Raw genomic sequence first — 17,469 nt, 5'->3', positions numbered from 1 at the left:
CTCTATGTGTGTGAGATTGATAAGTGGATAATATTGCAATCTTTGTTAAAGATTGTATTGGCGACACAGTATAGGATCCTGCGGTTGAACCCCCTTTTTGGGGCTTGGGCTTGTTTATCACTATTGACTCAACGCCATTGCATTCTGTGCTATATTTTCATGTTTGAATTCAATAGGTTTCATGTGTTAACCCCCAATCAGTCATTAAAAGCAATGAAAGTGTTGGTTGGTTTCTCGGTCTAATTGTTTTATCAATATTAACAAGCCTATTGGGAAATGAATGGGGGTTTCGTATGGATTTTAGATAAACGCTGAAAATAAGTCTGTGGTAACAACAGGCTTAGGAGATGTTATACATTTTGTTCCTTGAGAATCAGCTCATGTAGCTTTTTGTGAATTTCGAAGCATTTATGTAATCAAAACAAGCCCATAAAGCACTGTACATAATAATTGTTCATAAATTCATAAAGGTCATGTTAACTGACTGATATTATCTGACAGAACAAAACTTTTTAAATACTGTATTCTAAGCCTGTGTTAACCTGCAACCTTATTTTCGGCATTTATCCAAAAAACAACGTCCTTCCCCGTAGGAATGGCTGAATGAACCAGAGGTAACGCATTGCTGTTTTTTAGGTCTACACGCTGGCGAGCTCTATACCGAGCATGACCATACTGTAGACCTAGGTCATCGCAAAATACTGTATTGAATACCAACGCTCTGAGCACTTCTGATGCATTTCCGTTGTTCGTTGTGCCAGCACTGTGGGTGAGGAGTGGTCCGATCGACATGGTTGTTGGCATGAAGCGTGGGTGGCATGAGGTAACATGTCAGGACAGAGTGGATAGTTTGTGGTTATCTCACATCAGAATATCTTATGATGCCTGAATGAACTGAAAATAACAATTAGCGGGTCCATTTTCCCCATTATAATACATCATAGAGGGAATTTTAAATATATGCTTCAACATGTTAATTGGACACACACTTACTGTAAGACATTACACCATATTCTATACACATGCTTCTCTGAGAAAATTCTTTATTTCTCTCTATATAATTCTGCTTTACAATTCATATGAAAATAAATATGCTAAATGATCAATACAGCTTGCATATGCTTGTATAATAATAAATCATGTAAACTCAATTTCATGAAAATGTAATTAAATCAAGCGATTTAGTCACTCCACATAGGACCAGCTGTTGTTGTGTGTGTATCCTGTGTGCCTCCACCACTTGTTGCTCAGGTAGAGCAGCAAGTTGCCCATGGCTAGGAGAGTGATTGCAACACCTACACAACATGGCAACACCTACAAAACACAATGGTATCCGGCTGAGTCAAGAGACAGCTATGTTACATACCTGATGATGCTGATTAATAGGTTGGGTTAGGTGTTAGGAATGTCACGAGAGGTGCTTGCCTAGTAGTTCACAAAATAACCACAATACCATTGTCATGGTTCCACCTGTCACCAGAGGGCGGCAGAGACCGTCCTAGAGACATTAACGACACTCAGGTGTGTCCTATTTACTTCTGATTTCCCTGTTAAAAGGAGGTGTTTTCTTGTGCAGAAGCCTCTATTATGTGCCGTGTGCGGTTGTCTCCCGAGTGAGTTTGCGAGACTCAGTGTTTGTTGGTCTCCCAGTGTTACTGTGATCCTTACCGTTTCTCAGTAAAGTAACATGTTTTTCCTTAACCACTGATTCCTCGTCTGGTCTCGTTGCACCTGGGGCCAACCTCACCATGTCACAACCATTACCCTAATCTTTTAGCAATCGATACTTCCTGTACATGCCTTTACATACACACGCTTCAGTCTTTCTCAATAGCTATTGATATAATGTTAACTCAAATCACGACAGCCAGGAGCTTTTCCCTGGTCATTCAGAGTGGTTGGGTTAAATGCAGAAGCCACACTTCAGTTGAATGCATTCAGTTGTACAACAGACTAGGTATCCCCCTTTTCAGGTCCTTTCCTTTCTACCTCCTGAATTCTGAGGAAATTGTTGTTTGAAGAGAGTATTTCAAATGAAATACCAGTGTAGTACACAATATATATACAAAAGTGTGTGGGCACCCCTTCAAATGAGTGTATTTGACTATTTTAGCCACACCTGTTGCTGACAGGTGTATATAATCGAGCATAGAGCCATGCAATCTCCAAAGACAAACATTGGCAGTAGAATACCCTTACTGAAGAGCTCAGTTACTTTTAATGTGGCACCATCACATTCCAACATGTCAGTTCCTCAAATTTCTGCCCTGCTAAAGCTGCCCCGGTCAGGAGGAGCAACAACAGCTCAGCCGCGAAGTCGTAGGCCACACAAGCTCAAAGAACGGGACCACCAAGTGCTGAAGTGTGTAAAAATTGTCTGTCCTCTGTAGCAACACTACCGAGTTCCAAACTGCCTATGGAAGCAACGTCAACACAAGAACTGCTCGTCAGGAGCGTCACACTTCACTATCTGGAAGTCTGAAGGACCAATCTAGGTTTGACGGATGCCCCAATGCATAGTGCCAACTGTAAAGATTGGTGGAGGAAAAATATTGGTCTGGAGCTGCTTTTCATGGTTTAGGCTTAACCCTTAGTTCCAGTGAAGGGAAATCTTAACGCTGCAACATAGATGATTCTGTGCTTCCAACTTTGTGGCAACAGAATGGGGAAGGCCCTTTCCTGTTTCAGCATGACAATGCCTACATGCTCAAAGCGAGATCCATAGAGAAACGGTTTGTCGAGATCGTTGTGGAAGAACTTGAATGGCCTGCACATACCCCTGACCTCAACCCCATCGACACCTTTGGGATGAATTGGAACGCCGACTGCGAGCAAAGCCTAATCGCCCAGCATCAGTGCCCGTCCTCACTAATGCTCTGTGGCTGAATGGAAGCAAGTCCCCGCAGAAATGTGCCAACATCTAGTGGAAAGCCTTCCCAGAAGAGTGGAGGTTGTTATGTCGGCAAAGGGGGGACTTTGGAATGAGGTGTTGGACGAGCAGGTGTCCACATACTTTTGGTCATGTGGTGTACATCTTGTATGTTTTGGGGTCTTCAGTGGGATCTTCAGAGGGTGTCTTAGGAGGTGCGGCAACAGTAGATTTAGCCTTCAGGTACTTCTGAAAAATCATCTTCTCTAGGTCAATCGTAGGAGCTTCAAAATCAGACATTTTCAACAATGTCACCCTTTCAATCAATGGAAGACAAGTAGAAGTATGGAAAGAATAGAAAATGTAGATTCTAAACTCTACAATGATTTAGGAAGCTAAAACAACCCATATGATATCACTTCATAACCAACATACCAAAAGAAAAACTATTGGTTTGAAGAATTTCAATTATGAGTAACGACCATCATAAGATGTCTTTCCTCACGTGACTGACTAAACTGACTTTCCCCACAACATTGTGTGTCACGGTGGGGAAACCTGATATGTTTCCAAGTAGTCATTGTATGATCTTTCATGAACTATTCACAGGCATGTAGCCTCAGGTTACTGATTGTGACCGTTTCCATCTGGAATTCCTGTTTCATTCCTCATAGGGAGTAACACTCCTTGCTTTATTGACCCGGTCATTGGAAGATTACACTTGATACTGTAGTATCTACATTGTCTATACCAAAACAGAGAATACCCACTTCCTGGATCATGTTTATTATGGCATGTTTGTGTTTTGCTATGGAAAACGAAAATTTGTCTTTCCTATTGGGAAAGTTCAGATAGTAACTCCCTGTTTCACAAGCATAATTTTAACAATCAACTAGCGTAATACTTGTCATTCTTTGAGTTACTTATAATCCAAATTAAACGAACTGTCATGGCGTCCACCTACGTTGACCCCTGACCACCGGTTGTCATGGTAACCCTAACCCACCTAAGAGGGCCTCCTGGGATGTGCCTATGTTGTTCTCGGGCATGTCCCTGTCCAGCATCTCTTTGATTGTCACTCACGTCGGACACACACTCGTCACGCATGTAGTCACACACACACAGGCCCATGCCGGGCAAGGAGGCAAAAACTCTGCGAGGGAGCACTAGCTGTAAACCAACTGACCCCGCTGAAGAGAGGAGAGCAGAAAAGCATTATTATTATTTTTACCTTTATTTAACTAGGCAAGTCAGTTAAGAACAAATTCTTATTTTCAATGACGGCCTAGGAACAGTGGGTTAACTGCCTGTTCAGGGGCAGAACAACAGATTTGTACAGTGTCAGCTCGGGGGTTTGAACTTGCAACCTTCCGGTTACTAGTACAACGCTCTAACCACTAGGCTACCCTGCCGCCCCAGTATGTAAACTCTGCAGATTTAAGTATGAGTCATTGTTCAGTGTTTGATTTGTTATTGTTTGTGGGAATATATACTGTAATGCAGGAGGACAGGTAAATGATGGGACAGTGAGTATTGCGACAACCAGTGAATGGTCAACAGTGCCACCTTGTGGTTGATCTGCATAGCCTAAAATCCAATGCTAAAGCAGAGAACTAATACTGTATCTTTGTCCTCTCTCTCTCTATTAAAATATCTTCCAGGAACATCTCCACTCTGCTGGACATTATGTTCATATTAGTGGTGTAAAATACTTTTAGGGTTATCTGTACTTCACTTTTCATATTTTTGACAACTTCTAATTCACTACATTCTTTAAAAAAGAATGTACTTTTTACTCCATACGTTTTCCCTGATACTCAAAAGTACTCGTTACATTTTGAATTCTTAGCAGGACAGGAAAATGGTCAAATTCATACACTTATCAAGAGTGGTCATCTCTACTGCCTCATATCTGGGTAACTCGGGGCTCCCGAGTGGTGCAGCGGTCTAAGGCACTGCATCTCAGTGCTAGAGGTGTCACTACAGACACCCTGGTTTGAATCCAGGCCGTATCACAACTGGCCCATAGGTCCCATAGGGCCGGGCACAATTGGCCCAGCATCGCCCGGGTTTGTCCAGTGTAGGCCGTCATTGTAAATAAGAATTTGTTCTTAACTGACTTGCCTAGTTTAATAAAGGTACATTTTTTTTTTATAAATTTGAAAAAACTCACTAAAGCACAAATGCATTGTTTGTAAATGATGTCTGAGTGTAGGAGTGTGCCTCTGGATATCCGTAAATTCAAGAAAAAATGTAATTGTATCGTCTGGTTTGCTTATTAAGATAAAGAATTTGAACTGATTTATACATTTACTTTTGATACTTTACCCTGGATGATATCTCTTTTGATGACCTATCACAAAGGCGTCAGGTAGAATGTTCATTCAAAGATGCTAACTGTTGTGGCTCATGCAATGGAATGCATTTTTGTAATGTCAACATATCACAGCACAGATTGAAGGGTAAACTTCCTGGTTTTCACTCGCAATGGCTGCCAGTCCACCCACAATGCCAACATTTACTTGAACGGCATGCCCATTCTATTCATTATATTTCTACGATACACACACGAAATCAGGCACACACTCACAAAAGCATAACACACACTGACGAACGAGCAGGCACACATACAAGCATGCACACATACAATTTAACTGCAGCAAGGAAACTCTGAGCCCTTGTTATGGGCTACAAAAAAAAAAACTACTCATGACATTCTTACCAATAGTATAATGATCTGGGCTCGGAACGTCTGCTAAACAGCCTTTACGTTATTTTTCTGAACAGAAAAACATTGACTTATAATAAGCAGTAATACGGTCCTATGAACTACACTGTGCCACCAAAAGCAACGTTATGCTTACCTGCCCTGCCACTAGCTACACTTCATCAGGCATCGTTTTGCCGTTGATGAGGCAAAGCCCATCTTCAATCTGCTTTGCCCATGTTTGAAGTTCCTCCTGAAACACACAAGCTAATTATTAGTTTCACTAGAACTAACATTTTCATCCACTGTCCTATTTGAGAATATAAAAAAAGGCAAAGTGAGCTCTGCTAAAGAGGAACTCACTAGACATTTCCTAAAATGTACTGTTTATTCATCTCTCATTTAGTGATGTAATGCTGACACACTTAATAAAGGTGTTTTAATAAGGGTGTTATAAACATTCATATGGAGCTATAACAATAGATCAGGTAATAGTATCCAATATAACCCTCATCACCTTCACACACTTTTCCATGTCCTGTGGTAAGACATGCATCTCTAACACGGGGAACAGCAGGTCCAGTTTCACTGAACATGTAAACATTGGCCACGAAGTACACCCCCACCACTGGTACTTCCAATCAGCAGGCTTGGCTCTGAAATCACCAATCAGAATAAAGTTAAGGCTTGTAGTATTTCCAGGGCTGAATTTGAATACAGAAAAGAGAAAGTAGAGGAAAATTGACCGCTTTAAAAAGGCCATACTGTCACACATATTAACTCATATTGGGATCTCGGACATCAAATGTTCAGCAAACGGCTCTGAGAATGATAACAATGTTTTCCAATGCTAAGGCTTCTCCTTGTATCAAGCACACCACACAACTCGGCAAAGATGTCACCACCTTTATCATGGACTTTAGTGAGACCATTGTTCATCATTTACTGTCTTTGGGCAGTAAATAGATGATGCAATTGAGACCAATTTGGGCAGATGTGAAGCGTGACCTCAGTAACATCCTCCTTTGTGAGACTCCATATTCGTCACTTGGATATGTGCTTGCCCACTGCAAAGATCAACTACTAAAAACACACTCTAGTTTTAAGAAACCCACTTTCTAGTAATGCAGTTCCTGTTATTAAAATGCATGATCTCTATATATAATAATACTCAGATGGATTTAGGCTTTTGAAACATTATTGCCCCAGCTTTAGTTTGTGTCATGCTTAACTGTCTCAATGTATTTTGAGCCTCTTTGGGCAGCTCAGGTGGGGTGACAAGAAATATACCAAAAACTGAGAAACCTCCCTGTAACATCCGGGAAACCTTCAGAAAACCTACATTACTACATCATTAAACATTATTACAGAGTGAGACTGAGATACAAGTAATTGCTCACAGTGCTAAAACTGTGTCATGTTATGTGAACTAACTATAAGAGCTGACATTTTCATTTTAAAAGTCCAGGTGGTCCAGTGAGATCCCAGCTCTCCTGCTGACAGATGGAGACCCCAGTCCCTCTGTGTCCTTCTGAGGTGTCCTCATAGCCAGCACCACAAAGTCTCTCTGGGACGAACTCTGACAGAGGGGACTAGGATGTCCTACTTAGGAGTAGTTAGAAGTCCTACCAGGAGTTTTTCTGAGTCCCGTGACCTGAATAAGAAAAACTCTGGGCCCTCTGTAAAAAGTAAGCTATTTTCTGGTCAAATTGTGTGCTCCTAGACACCAAACTGAAGAAAAACGGACTAAAACAACTTTCCAGCTGAAATAATAAATGTAATAAAAATATAGATTCAATTATTATATATATTAATATTTTTCAGATTTTTCAAGGGGTGCTGCACCCCTACTTCCCATGGCTGTGTAAACATGAATATAAACTACATTTATTTGCAGACGATCTCCTGATATACCTGATCAATATGGAAAACTCAATACCCCCTTGTTTAAAATATTTGCTGAATACTCTAAAATCAGAGGATATAAAATGAACGTGGTTAAACTTAAATAATGCCAATAGGAAAAATAATAACTCATGATCTACAGCAATCCTTTAAGTGGACCATGAAAAAAATGAAATACTTATGATGTTTAATATAAGTGACATCTGTCACGTCCTGACCTTAGAGAGTCTTTTCGTGTCTCTATTTGGTTTGGTCAGGGTGTGATTTGGGTGGGCATTCTATGTTCTGTTTTCTATGTTTTTGTATTTCTATGTTTTGGCCGGGTATGGTTCTCAATCAGGGACAGCTGTCTATCGTTGTCTATCGTCATACTTAGGCAGCCTTTTTCCCTTCTGTCATTGTGGGAAGTTGTCTTTGTTAGGGGCACTATAGCGTTTGTAAGCGTCAAGGTCGTTTTTGTTATTTCTTGTTTTGTAGGTGACATTTTAACAAATAAAAGAAAATGTACGCTCACGACGCTGCACCTTGGTCTCATTCTGAGGATGGCCGTGACAACATCAAACAACAAATATTTAAAGATAACTTTATCCCATTATTCAACAATATGAAAACAGATCTAATTAAATGGAACAATTTTCCCAAAAATCTTACAGGTAGAACAAACCTCTTCAGAATGGCATGGCTCCCAAATCTATTCCCGTTAATACCAATTACCCCACCGAAGACATTCTTTAAAAAAGTATACTCGGTCATAACAGACTTTATATGGGAAAATGAAACTCATAGAATAAAAGGAAAGTTTCACATCTCCCCAAGTCTGAGGGTGGTTTTAACCTCCCAGACGTGGAATTGTATCAACACGCAGTGGCGTGTATTCCTAGATGCCAAGGGAAGCCAGGCTTCTCCAAAAAATGGACAAAACCCCCCAACAAAAAACACATAAAATAATTTTTCTTTCATCTCTCTGTGTTTCATAATTTTCCTTCAATTTGCAAGAGTCTGAATGTATCTCACAGGAGAAAGCATCCGAGCGAGAGAAAACAGCGCCCCACTGTCTCAGTATGTGTAGGCCATCTACGTATCTGACACTCCTCTGGTCAAAAAGTGTATTGCATTGTTGCCACCTGTAGCATTGAACGCAAAGGAAGCCAGCGAGTATTTGGCCTCCCTTGATAAAAAAATAGTATAAAATAATAGCCAATCAGCATTGAGCTAAACTGAGTGAGCTCAATTGTGAATGGCCCTGGCGGCACTAAAATAAAGTGTCAAGGGAAGCCAGTTTGGATATGGCTTCACTCCTATCACATGGCATCGAGAGCATACATCATTGACAGACAATTTGAATTGTTGCATCTCATTATGTTGATGTCCTCAGGTACTTAGCTAGCTAGCTAAAATTGGCCCTTTCCTAAATTAGCTATGGATGGAGATAGGGATTTGGACTTATGGTTTTACTTAATTCTCTGTACTGGCCAATGGTTGTTACTGGCGACTCTGATCTAACCATAAATTCATACATTGTGCCCCTTGCCCGAGAGGATGGAAGTTCAATATGTAACGTTAGCTAGATGTAGAAGGTTAATGTTAACTAGCTAACGTTGCCCATGAAAGGAAGTTAGGCAAGCGAGCAAGCATTTTAGCCAGGTAGCCTAGGACAACAACAAAATATAAGCGTGTACTTTATAACAGAGTCATAGACGGTTTCGTCAACATGAAAGAGAGGAGGATGGCATTGGCGTTCCTCTACAAGTAGGGTGAATCAACATGGTTTTTCTATTTGCACACACACACACACACACACACACACACACACACACACACACACACACACACACACACACACACACACACACACACACACACACAGAGAAATAAGAATCATGGAAAGCCACATCATATTTAACTTACATTGTTTGGACTAAATTGTTTTTGGTATATTTTTGTTGTCACTGTACTAGACTAAGCAGAGGTGATTTGATGATATTGAAGTGGGGGTCTTGGCTTCTCCAGTGATTTTACCCACACACCGCTACTGTCAACTCGCCACCCAAGTCTTTTACTTGAGACATACACGGAGTGTACAAAACATTAGGAACAACTGGTCTTTTCATGACATTAACTGACCAGGTGAATCCAGGTGAAAGCTATGATCCCTTATTGATGTTACTTGTTTAATCCACTTCAATAAGTGTATATTAAGGGGAGGAGATAGGTTTAAAAAAGCCTTGAGTCAGTTGAGACATGGATTGCGTGTGTGCCATTCAGAGAGGAGAGTGAATGGGCCAGACAAAAGATTGAAGTGCCTTTAAATGGGGGTATGGTAGTAAGTGCCAGGCACACCGGGTTTGAAAGGGTTAAGAACTGCAACGCTGCTGGGTTTTCCACGCTCAACAGTTTCCTGTGTGTATCAAGAATGGTCCACCACCTAAGGGACATCCAGACAACTTGACAACTGTGGGAAGCATTGGAGTCAACATTGGCCAGCATCCGTGTGGAACGCTTTAGACACCTTGTAGATTCCATGCCCCGACAAATTGAAGCTGTTCTGAGGGCAAAAGGGTGTGCAATTCAATATTAGGAATGTGTTCCTAATATTTTGTACACTCAGTGTATTGTTAAATGCACTAAAGAGGAACAATGGGTACATATTGTTTTCAAAGGATAAAGCTAAGAACATTAACATAATAAGAACACTATAACATGGATAGCTTTTCACAATAAACTGGTCCACAAAGAAAAAACTAAAGGCATAGAAACCATAAATAACTTGGTAACAGGAAATACATTTATTTCAATTACAGAATTAAAAAGCAATTTTGGACTGACCAATGTAGATATTTTCAAATACATGTAACTTAAGTTTCATATCACGAAAATGTGATTTGAAATCATTTGGACATCAGAGCAATGTGGAGGGAATCCTATTTGTGTCACAACTTCCTCCGAGTTGGTTCCTCTCCTTGTTCGGGCGGCGTTCGGCATCGCCGGTCTTCTAGCCATCATCGATCCACTTTTCATTTTCCATTTGTTTTGTCTTATCTTCCCACACATCTGGTTTCAATTCCATAATTTCATGTTGTGTATTTAACCCTCTGTTCCCCCCCATGTCCTTGACCGGAATTGTTTGTTGTTAGTGCATGTGCACGTTTATCTGGTGTGCGACGGCTTTTGTACCCATTGATTGTTTGTTCTGTTTCCGGTGGTTTTTATTATTAAACTGCTCCATTGTAAACACCGTTTTTGCTCTCCTGCGCCTGACTTTTCTGCCACCAGTACGCACCCCTTACAGAATTCTGGACCTACTATATGGAGTCAGCAGGAGCAGGTACCCCGGGTATAGGGGTGGAGGAGCGGGTCCGGTAGAACGCAACAATGCTCCACCATCTTGGCACCACCACAGACCACGTTGTCCAGACAATGGACCGCTGGGAGACACAGGGAGTTGTCCCAGCGACTCCACCAGCACAACCTGGGTCTCCACTATGCGCCCCTCCTTCTCCTGGTCCCAGTGGGATTCGTCTCTCCCTTCCCCAGGAATATGATGGGACGGCTGCAAACAGCCAGGGGATCCTGTTGCTGCTAGACTTATACCTGGCAACCATCCACCCGGCTCCTTCTGGCCTTGAGACAGTGTCCGCCCTCGTCTCGTGCCTCACCAGGAAAGCCCTGGAGTGGGCTAACGCCGCGTGGAGAGGGAGATGCGGCGTTGGACCAGAATGAGGAGTTCAACCCGCGGATGGTCGACGACTGCCCGGAAGCGGCGGGTGAACTGTCGGTCGGTGCTGGGTTGGTTCCTCTGGGTATCGAGGCAGCAGGCAGGGCGCTCTGGCGTCACCCCAGGTGAGCCAGCACTATTCTCACCCAGAGCCCTCTGTTGCACATATGTTTTTGTGTGTCACTTTTCCTGAGTTTTCCCCGCATTCCCAGCATAAGGCGCTCGTCGATTCAGGCGCGGATGGGAATTTTATAGATAGATCGTTCGCCCATAGTTCCTGTGGCTGTGCCCTTCCCCGTTCACGCCTTAGATAGTCGACCATTAGGGTCAGGGTTGATTAGGGAGGCCACCGCTCCTCTGGGTATGGTGACGCAGGGGGGTCACAAAGAGAGAATTAGTCTCTTCCTCATTGACTCTCCTGTGTTTCCTGTGGTGCTAGGCCTACCCTGGTTAGCTTGTCATGACCCCACTGTTTCTTGGCAACGGAGGGCTCTCACGGGGTGGTTGCGAGAGTGCACAGGGAGGTATTTAGCGGTTTCCATTGTTGCTACCACGGTGGAAAGTCCAGACCAGGTCTCCACCGTGTGCATTCCCCCTGAATGTGCCGAGTTGGCTCTCGCCTTCTCTAAGAAGAAGGCAACTCAATTGCCACCCCATCGACAGGGGGATTGTGTGATAAATCTCCTGGTAGACGCCACACTTCCAAGGAGTCACGTGTATCCTCTGTCACAAGCAGAGATGGTTAATTTTTTCCCCAAATATTATTTTTGTAGGCGAAATAGCTCTGTTTGTTCTTCACGTTTGGCTAAGAAATCGCCCGCCGAAAAATATTCCAAATTAGCTCCATAATATCGACAGAAACATGGCAAACGTTGTTTAGAATCCATCCTCAATGTGTTTTTCTAATATCTATTCGATAATATATCCGTCGGGACAATTCGTTTTTCACTAGGACTGATTGGAATAATGGCTACCTCTGTATTTTACGCGAGAATCTCTCTCGGAGCCACTATGTGACAACTTACGCAGTGTGGCCGCCTATGGCTATTCTTCAACAGAAATGCGTAAAACTATGTCACAATGCTGTAGACACCTTGGGGAATATGTAGAAAGCGTAAGCTCGTTGATGGTACATTCACAGCTGAATAGGGAGTAATTGGAACGCAGCGCTTTCAAAACCTGGGGCACTTCCGGATTGGATTTTTCTTGGATTGGATTAATCTTTTCCTGATTCATCTTTTCCTGACAAAATATCCCGTTTAAAACGGGCACGTTTTTTTCTCCAAAAATACTGCCCCCTAACACCAAGAGGTTTTAAACCTAACCACGCTGCTAATATTATGTCTAAACTTAAATAAGAGACCAAATTAGCAGACACCAGAGAGGAAAAGACGAAGCGAGAGGGTTTACTCCGCCCAAAATCTGTCTACGAAATAAAACCACAAAGAGAGGAATTTTTGTATGCAAGTCACTGGGAGTGTCGATTTTGGTCAACACAAATGTAATTACTAATTTGTTATTGTGAGGCTTATTTGATCGAATAAACGTTTCGTTATGGTTAGGCTGTTACGAATACACTGACATAAGTGGACACACCTGATATTTCGGCAACTTTGAAAAAAACGACTTCATATCAGAGATGGGAATAACTTGTTTTCTGTAATACTCTATTGAAATCGTTACATTAAGTACTTTCGAGGAAAATAGGCAGGTGCCGCATTCAAAACAACGGGGAACTCGAAAGTATCCGACAATCGTGCGTTCAAAACTGGGAACTGAATAAAAACGAGCTCCGACTTGGAAAAATCGATCGGGAACTCTGGCCGCTTCCTAGAGCTCCGATTTTTTTCAACATTCTAACTGTTGTGAATGCTCTGAGATTTCCCAGTTGTTTTGAACGCGGCAATACCCTGCCTTTTAGAAGAGATTGTGTGACGATTAGTTTAGCAACCACGTGACGCAACCTGCCAACGTGAAAGCGATTTGGTCAATCGTCTGTTGGATGGGGCATTGATTCCCATTCATTGGCCACTATCGCCTCTAAATTGTACACCGTAAACCTTAAACCCTAACCTTTACCCCTAACTTTAACTCTTACCTAACCTTAACCGTTGTCCACTTAAATTGGGCGACGTCCCAACGATACGTTTAGATACATAATGTAAACTTTCACTGCTATGCGGATGACACACAGCTGTACATTTCAATGAAACATGGTGAAGCCCCAAAATTGCCCTCGCTAGAAGCATGTGTTTCAGACATAAGGAAGTGGATGGCTGCAAACTTTCTACTATTAAACTCGGACAAAACAGAGATGCTTGTTCTAGGTCCCATGAAACAAAGAGATCTTCTGTTGAATCTGACAATTAATCTTAATGGTTGTACAGTCGTCTCAAATAAAACTGTGAAGGACCTCGGCGTTACTCTGGACCCTGATCTCTCTTTTGAAGAACATATCAAGACCATTTCGAGGACAGCTTTTTTCCATCTACGTAACATTGCAAAAATCAGAAACTTTCTGTCCAAAAATGATGCAGAAAAATTTATCCATGCTTTTGTCACTTCTAGGGTAGACTACTGCAATGCTCTATTTTCCGGCTACCCGGATAAAGCACTAAATAAACTTCAGTTAGTGCTAAATACGGCTGCTAGAATCCTGACTAGAACCAAAAAATTTGATCATATTACTCCAGTGCTAGCCTCTCTACACTGGCTTCCTGTCAAAGCAAGGGCTGATTTCAAGGTTTTACTGCTAACCTACAAAGCATTACATGGGCTTGCTCCTACCTATCTCTCTGATTTGGTCCTGCCGTACATACCTACACGTACGCTACGGTCACAAGACGCAGGCCTCCTAATTGTCCCTAGAATTTCTAAGCAAACAGCTGGAGGCAGGGCTTTCTCCTATAGAGCTCCATTTTTATGGAACGGTCTGCCTACCCATGTCAGAGACGCAAACTCGGTCTCAACCTTTAAGTCTTTACTGAAGACTCATCTCTTCAGTGGGTCATATGATTGAGTGTAGTCTGGCCCAGGAGTGGGAAGGTGAACGGAAAGGCTCTGGAGCAACGAACCGCCCTTGCTGTCTCTGCCTGGCCGGTTCCCCTCTTTCCACTGGGATTCTCTGCCTCTAACCCTATTACAGGGGCTGAGTCACTGGCTTGCTGGGGCTCTCTCATGTCGTCCCTGGAGGGGGTGCGTCACCTGAGTGGGTTGATTCACTGTTGTGGTCATCCTGTCTGGGTTGGCGCCCCCCCCCCTTGGGTTGTGCCGTGGCGGAGATCTTTGTGGGCTATACTCAGCCTTGTCTCAGGATGGTAAGTTGGTGGTTGAAGATATCCCTCTAGTGGTGTGGGGGCTGTGCTTTGGCAAAGTGGGTGGGGTTATATCCTTCCTGTTTGGCCCTGTCCGGGGGTGTCCTCGGATGGGGCCACAGTGTCTCCTGACCCCTCCTGTCTCAGCCTCCAGTATTTATGCTGCAGTAGTTTATGTGTCGGGGGGCTGGGGTCAGTTTGTTATATCTGGAGTACTTCTCCTGTCCTATTCGGTGTCCTGTGTGAATCTAAGTGTGCGTTCTCTAATTCTCTCCTTCTCTCTTTCTTTCTCTCTCTCGGAGGACCTGAGCCCTAGGACCATGCCCCAGGACTACCTGACATGATGACTCCTTGCTGTCCCCAGTCCACCTGGCCATGCTGCTGTTCCAGTTTCAACTGACCTGAGCCCTAGGACCATGCCCCAGGACTACCTGACATGATGACTCCTTGCTGTCCCCAGTCCACCTGGCCATGCTGCTGCTCCAGTTTCAACTTCCACCTGACTGTGCTGCTGCTCCAGTTTCAACTGTTCTGCCTTATTATTATTCGACCATGCTGGTCATTTATGAACATTTGAACATCTTGGCCATGTTCTGTTATAATCTCCACCCGGCACAGCCAGAAGAGGACTGGCCACCCCACATAGCCTGGTTCCTCTCTAGGTTTCTTCCTAGGTATTGGCCTTTCTAGGGAGTTTTTCCTAGCCACCGTGCTTCTACACCTGCATTGCTTGCTGTTTGGGGTTTTAGGCTGGGTTTCTGTACAGCACTTTGAGATATCAGCTGATGTACGAAGGGCTATATAAATAAATTTGATTTGATGGTTGCAACCCCTATTACCAGCCTGTTCAACCCCTCTTTTGTATCGTCTGAGATCCCTAAAGATTGGAAAGCTGCCGCGGTCATCCCTCTCTTTCCTAGGGGGTGACACCCTAGACCCAAACTGTTACAGACCTATATCCATCCTGCCCTGCCTATCTAAAGTCTTTGAAAGCCAAGTTAATAAACAGATCACTGACCATTTCGAATCCCACCATACCTTCTCCGCTGTGCAATCCGGTTTCCGAGCCGGTCACGGGTGCACCTCAGCCACGCTCAAGGTACTGAACGATATCATAACCGCCATCAATAAAAGACAGTACTGTGCAGCCGTCTTCATCGACCTGTCCAAGGCTTTCGACTCTGTCAATCACCGTATTCTTATCGGCAGACTCAATGGCCTTGGTTTTTCTAATGACTGCCTCGCCTGGTTCACCAACTACTTTGCAAACAGAATTCAGTGTGTCAAATCGGAAGGCATGTTGTCTGGACCTCTGGCAGTCTCTATGGGGGTACCACAGGGTTCAATTCTCGGGCCACCTCTTTTCTCTGTATATATCTCTGTATATATCAATGATGTCGCTCTTGCTGCAGGCAAGATCCACCTCTACGCAGACGACACCATTCTGTATACTTCTGGCCCTTCCTTGGACACTGTGCTAACTAACCTCCAAACGAGCTTCAATGCCATACAACACTCCTTCCGTGGCCTCCAACTGCTCTTAAACGCTAGTAAAACCAAATGCATGCTTTTCAACCGTTCGCTGCCCGCACCCGCCCGACTAGCATCACCAACCTGGACGGTTCCGACCTAGAATATGTGGACAACTATAAATACCTAGGTGTCTGGTTAGACTGTAAACTCTCCTTCCAGACTCATATTAAACATCTCCAATCCAAAATCAAATCTAGAATCTGCTTTCTATTTCGCAAAACAAAGCCTCATTCACTCACGCCGCCAAACTTACCCTAGTAAAACTGACTATCCTACCGATCCTCAACTTCGGCGATGTCATCTACAAAATAGCTTCCAATACTCTAATTAGCAAACTGGATGCAGTCTATCACAGTGCCATCCGTTTTGTTACCAAATCACCTTATACCACTCACCACTGCGACCTGTATGCTCTAGTCGGCTGGCCCTCGCTACATATTCGTCACCACACCCACTGGCTCCAGGTCATCTATAAGTCTATGCTAGGTAAAGCTCCGTCTTATCTCAGTTCACTGGTCACGATAACAACACCCACCCATAGAACATGTTCCAGCAGGTATATCTCACTGATCATCCCTAAAGCCAACACCTCGTTTGGCCGCCTTTCCTTCCAGTTCTCTGCTGCCAGTGACTGGAACAAATTGCAAAAATCACTGAAGTTGTAGACTTTTATTTCCCTCACCAACTTTAAACATTAACTATCTGAGCAGCTAACCGATCGCTGCAGCTGTACATAGTCCATCTGTAAATAGCCCACTCAATCTACCTACTGCATCCCCATACTGTTTTTATTTTATTTACTTTTCTGCTCTTTTGCACATCATCATCTGCTCATTTATCACTCCAGTGTTAACCTGCTAAATTGTAATTATTCACTCCTATGGCCTATTTATTGCCTCCCTCCTCATGCCTTTTGCACACACTGTATATAGACTTTCTTGTTGCTACTTATATAGACTTTCTTGTTGCTATTGACTTGTATATTGTGTTATTGGCTTGCTTATTGTTTACTCCATGTGAAACTCTGTGTTGTTGTCTGTGTCACACTGCTTTGCTTTATCTTGTCCAGGTCGAAGTTGTAAATGAGAAGTTATTCTCAACTAGCTTACCTGGTTAAATAAAGGTGAAATAAAAAATGGTTCAATGAGACAGATATTTCACCGGATGTATAAATGTGAAGCATCTGCTTGGCGTTTGCGCGTAGTGCGAGGAAGCCCAGTGGCCACCAGTGGGAGAAGATTGAACGAGATGGAGTTTGGACGATATTCTGCACATTTTCTCATCGATGAAACATTTTATCTCAATACCATTTTCTGTTCACAAAACTAAAAATCTGTCTAAAAGAGTGGACTACGTTTAGTAGACTTTACCCTTTGCCAAAGTAAAAATGGCGTTGTTTAAGAGTGCAAATGCCAATTTAGTTAAT

At 43.1% G+C, this 17,469-nt stretch overlaps 1 pseudogene; it reads right to left on the bottom strand.

The window, feature by feature from the left end:
- Positions 1–1,185: 1,185 nt before the first annotated feature.
- Positions 1,186–11,738, bottom strand: LOC109871815 (protein odr-4 homolog; annotated as a pseudogene).
- Between the last annotated feature and the right edge of the window lie 5,731 nt (positions 11,739–17,469).

The sequence above is a fragment of the Oncorhynchus kisutch genome, linkage group LG27 (genome assembly GCF_002021735.2).
Source record: "Oncorhynchus kisutch isolate 150728-3 linkage group LG27, Okis_V2, whole genome shotgun sequence".
NCBI classification, from domain to species: Eukaryota; Metazoa; Chordata; class Actinopteri; order Salmoniformes; family Salmonidae; genus Oncorhynchus; species Oncorhynchus kisutch.
The sequence above is the reverse complement of the archived record's forward strand: the minus strand, read 5'-3'. Positions and strand labels throughout refer to the sequence as shown.